The sequence below is a fragment of the Camelina sativa genome, chromosome 9 (assembly GCF_000633955.1).
Source record: "Camelina sativa cultivar DH55 chromosome 9, Cs, whole genome shotgun sequence".
NCBI classification, from domain to species: Eukaryota; Viridiplantae; Streptophyta; class Magnoliopsida; order Brassicales; family Brassicaceae; genus Camelina; species Camelina sativa.
Window position 1 is genome coordinate 28,274,781 of NC_025693.1, and position 5,870 is coordinate 28,280,650.

The 5,870-nt window shown below is 30.2% G+C and overlaps 1 pseudogene; it reads left to right on the plus strand.

Annotated features, from left to right (window-relative positions):
• On the plus strand, positions 4,153–5,515 carry LOC104712722 (annotated as a pseudogene).

The window sequence follows — 5,870 nt, forward strand, 5'->3', positions numbered from 1 at the left end:
ATGCTTTTAAAAAGTTTTTAAAAGCGTTTACAAGGTGTTTAAAAACCTTTTAAAAGCATTTACAAGCTTTTTAAAAGCATTTACAAGCTTTTTAAAAGCGTTTACAATGTGCTTAAAAACCTTGTAAACACTTTTAAAAGTTTTTTAAAAGCGTTTACAATATTTTTAAAAGGTATAAATTTCAATATTTTTGGCGGGAAAAATTTTCGATTTTGGCGGGGAAATTTTTTTTTTGGCGGGAAAAAATAATTTTTTCTGGAAAAAATAATTTTTTCGGGAAAAATTCTCGATTTTGGCGGGAAAAAAAGATTTTGGCGGGAAATTTTTTTGGCGGGAAAATATTTTCGATTTTGATGACTGTACATTCTTGCTGTCACTCAAAAAGGATAATTTTGTCATTTTGTATATAAAGAGGGGTAGTTTTAAAAATGGTCAACATGAAAGGGTATTTTTAAAAAGGGGTATGGAAAAAGGGGCATTTTTGAGAATGCCCCAATTAATAATTTCAATTTAAAATATTATCTGTATGTGTTGAGTTTATATCAACAAAACAAACAAAACAACCAAATCATGTGAATTTTGATTGGGGCACTTGGTATGAATTTTCTTTTAAGTAAAAAGAAATTAATATATTTATTTTTAATTAGCTCACATTTAGAGGCATGTAACTCCATTTAACTCTACATTTAACTTAAATGTAACTCCTACCCAATAATTCTACATTAATTCATTCCTTCTACTAATTTATTTATCTTTCAAGAGAAAATAATTTTGGTTAAATTTTAGTACTTTTTAACTAATGGGGATTTTTAAAAAATAACCATTTTCCTATGTCATTTTTTAAAAATACCTTTTCATGTTGTTCATTTTTGAAAATACCCATTTTCTATGTATAAAACAACTAAATTCTCCCTAAACTTTAAATACTAAACTATAATCCCTCACAACTATATCTTAAATGTAAAATAGAGAACCCCCTAAAAACAATTCTAAAAATTAATTTTAACATATTATAATTGTGTAAAAGAGGATAAAAATAAAAATGTTAAAAGGGGTATTTTTGAAAATGGGTATCTTAAAAAAGGGTATTTCTAACAAATTCTCTTAATTTATTTTGGTTAGCTAAACTTATATTCACACACATATATATATATATATATATTGTTTTAAACTTTGAAATGAAGAATATTTTGTACACAATAATTTTAGAGAATTTGTTATAAATACCCTTTTTGAAAAACCCTTTTCAAAAATACCATTTTTTTCTTAACATTTTCATTTTTACACACTCTTTGACACAATTACAATATGAGCTCTGTGAATGGAGAAGTGAAGAGTGAAGAGTGATGATCTCAAGTGTAGTCCATTCTACCACTCAACCCAACTTGAGCGCAACAGAGAGTAGACGTGTTTCTTTTGAGCCTTCAGGAAATGGAGTCACTTCTGCAGGGCATCCATCAACTGGCCAAGAACGGTTTCAGACTATCACTACTGGTGAGTTTTGTTTGCTGAGTTAGTACCTAGAGCACTAATCATCTTATTATGAATCAAGTTTGCTAGATTCTCAAGGAGATGAATCAAGTTTGTTGGATTTTGTTTTTTTACAGGACGATGAAAAAACAAAATGTTTAGGCTAAGCAAAGACATTGTTGATTCAGCATTTCAAGGTGTTGGAACCAAAAGGTATGGCTTTGTTTTACTCGTTTATGAGAGAGATCGATGGACATTTTGTTTCTCTTTATGTTTGAACATTGTTTGTTTGGGGGTTTTAGTGGCTTGGAGATTTGCAAAATTCCACTCAGAGTGACTACGCTGTTTCTCTCACTTTTTGTGTGACAAATATAGCCCATTTTGCAGTACTGTGGTTAGTTTTAGCTCTTGCTCCATGATGCGTAAGACTGTTTTGCCCAAGATCGGATCTCCCCAGTATGACATTCACTATTGGTTAGGAAATGATGCAAATGAGGTTTGTCTGATCACCTAGTGTTAATTTTATATGCTGACTATGAAATCTGGTAACAACATATTGCGTTTTTTTTATCTGAAGGTGGACTCAGTTTTGGCATCTGACAAAGCATTATAGTTAAATGCAGCACTTGGATGTTGTACGGTGCTATACCATGAAGTTCAAGGTCAAGAGACTGAGAAGTTTTTCTCTTACTTTAAACCTTGTATTATACATGTTCAAGGGAATTCTTCACCAAAATGATTTACTAACATTTGATCAATAATAAACAATTGTTTAAAATTTATTATTTTAATGATTGAGCAGTCTTGATAGAGGTTCTCTAGTGGAAAAATGAATTTGTTTAAAGTTTAAGTGAGTTGCTTTGATTAAATTAATACTAGGATATATCCCGTGCTTAAAGAACGAGTTAACATTTTCAAAAAAAATTATAATATAATAATAAAAATTATTGTTTTATTTTTTTTTTATTTTAAATATTTTGTTTGAGATAATATTTATTTTTAATTGTTATATAAATCTATTAGTCTATTTGAATACTAATTATTTTAGAATATTAAAGTATTTTATTTTTGACGTATTATTACAGTTTTATATTGTTTATTTGTTGTATTTGCATCATATTTTGTGAAATATAAAATAATAATTTTAATATTATAATTGTGAGTAAATAAAAATTATTAATTTATCATCTATATGTAAATTTAGTTTTATCAACCCGCCAATGCGGAAATTAAAACACACATTTTCATACATTGAATAATATATCTTCATTTTAAAAAATTCAAATCATAACATATGCAGAAAATATGCATTTTATTAATTATAAGTATTATATGAAAGTTCTAAACAATTTGTAAATAAAATAAAATAAATATGATAGGAGAATCATAATTGTAAATCTTAACAAAATCTTCGAATTTATTTATTAAAAATAGGGAAAAATAATTGTATTGTATACTTGGATATAAAATCTTAATTTTTAAAATTCTGATTGGTTTATATATTTTTTTTTAAAAGTAATTAGTAATTTCGTCCATAATTTATTAGAAAGAGAAAATATTTTTTTAGATTTTTTAATATTTGATATGTGAGTGTTTTTGATTTTTATTTTAATTATATTTATTTAAATTAGTTAATTAAGCTTAATTAATTTTTTCTAATGGCAATTGAATGTAATTTTTTACACATTTTAAGGTTAGTTTCATATTTGTACTTCTCAATTAATATAGTAGGATTAATTATATGTATTAGTTTAATTATAATGAGTTGCTCTAGTGGAGATGACCTAAAGAGAATTTCACTAAGAATATAAACTCAAACTAATTTTATTCATATTATAAACTAATACACGCTTGAGTATGAATATAGTATAATTCAGATTTCAGAATAAATAACATTATATTACTTCATTTTTCTTTCAATTTTAAATCCTAACATTAAAATTAAAAAAAATCCTAACATATAAGCCAAACAATCCTCAACGAGTAATCCGGTTAAAAACAAAGAAAGGAATTTAAAAGGATTGTCAAGTAAATATCTTATGCCTATACGTGAAAACCTTTCTTTTAACAATTGTGTACATAGAATAATTAAAAGTGAAAACTTTTAAGTTGTTAAATTCTATATCTGAATTTATTTTGTGCATTGACAATCGACTAAATTTGTACGATGAAAGAAAAACTTGCAAGTCACGCTTGGCTTACACCAAATCTATGTGTTAGTCTAGTAATCATCCTTCTCAAAAAAAATAAAACAGAATTAAAGTGAATACCTTTTAGAAAAATGTTAACTTGTTATCAATATTTTGACGTGTGATTAATGTATTAGAATTAGAACCAAATTATTACTAAAACGTGTAAGATGAAAGCAAATTTTTCACTTTTCATACATGGTATCTAGTAATTTCTATGCTAATTGGCCAATAATTTTAGTAAGTTGTTAACGTGTGGAGTTAAACATTCTACTTTTGTTTTTTTTAGATGTAAAACATTTCATGATGATATGTAAAAGAAAGATGTACGCGTTTTTACGACTCAACAAGTAATCATCAGCCACATTCACAAGTGATCATCACCCACGCTCACAAGTTACACCGTTGGTAACAAACTATGAAACTACTCTGTTATAAATACCACAGATGTGTGTTTAGTCTCTCTATATCTCAAAACACAAAATATATAAAACTTAACCTTTTACAAAACAAAAATAAAGCAGAAGAATGGACAGTTCAAGTTTCGATTTCGAATCACTTCCTGAAGATCTACAAATGGAGATTCTGTCACGATAGCCGCTGAAATCATTGGTGACATGCGCCTGCGTCTCGAAGAAATGGGCATCTTTAATCCGCACAAAAGCATTCAGAGATTCCTACTTGCACCGGTCAATGACAAGGCCTCGAATGCTGTTCGTCGCCCATGATGTAAGAATCCATCAAAACAAAGCCGAAGCCTTGTTTTACTCTGTTTACCAAGAGGAGGAACCATTGTTGTCGTCTGGTCAACAACAGATACGTACCAACGAAGCAGAAGCCCCACTTGATGAAGTTTCTCAACCCATCCGAGGTTTGATCTGTCTTCGAGGTGATACTAATGTTGTGATTTGCAACCCAGGTGCCAAAACGTTTCGGCATTTACCTGAGATCCAAAGGCCTAACGGAGAAGCATCCATAAGATGTTTTTTCGAATACGATGAATCTACAGATGTATTCAAGGTGTTATGTATTATACAGTTCGGAGATGGTAAGCGAACTAAGGAGTTTCATGTATACACGGTGACGGGGGGATCGGTTGAAGACTCTTCTTGGAGACGGATCACATGTAACCATGATCATTCACCAGTTACTCAAGGACTATTCAAAGGAGGTTCCTTGTACTACGGAGCTCAGTCCAATATAAGTGACAAATCTCTGGTCATGAGCTTCAACGTGACTTCTGAAGATTTTACAGTCATTGAATTGCCTGAGGATATAGTCCAACTTGATCATCGTTGGAAACTGGTGAACTACAATGGGGATATTGCGTTAGTGAACGACTCTGAGTTTAAAACTGGAACTGTCGATATATGGGACGAGTACGACGATGGCATTGAACGTTTTGTATTGTGGGTTAGGAAGGAGATATCAGGAAAATGGGAGAAAACGATCGTTAAGATTCCTCAATGGCTAGAAACTGTTGAACATCACATGTTTGTTTTCAATGGTACCATTGGAGAAACAGAACTTGTTTTCGCACCATACTGTTGGTTAGAGGGACAAATCTTTGTGGTGTATTATGATACAGAAACAGAAAACCTAAGAAGATTTGAGATTGAAGGAATGGTTGATGGATACTATAATGTTCGAACGTTCTTGGATCATGTTGATAGTACTTGGCTTATATGAAGAATAAGAGTTGGTTGTTCACTCTCTCAACTCTCATTGGGACTGTTGTTAGTCTTCGTTTCTAAATTTCATTCTATTGTGGTTAATCTTTATTTTACGCTAATAATAATGATGTCTCTCATGTGCTCATGTAGTACTAGTTATTGGGATTGTTAATTTTATTTATATTGTCGTTAAAATCTATATTTTATGCTAAATAATAATGTTGTCTCTCGACTATATCTTATGCGATTGTATGTTTTATTTTATGCTAAGTGACATTTGACTCGTAGAACTACAAGAAAAAAAACACAAGATTTTCAGCTATAATTCTATCTTATAAACGCCAAGAGAGTAGCAGCCACCGACCTATTAGTCTACTCTAAAGTAACGTTTTTTAACACCGAACCATCTAAATTCGCATCATCACGACCTCAGCCTCAATGACAAACCGGGTGGTCATAACAGTTTCTCTTAGACAAGGCGGTGGTATATGACCGAAAATGGTTGGTGGTATTTGAACTTGGCATCGAACGTAAGATT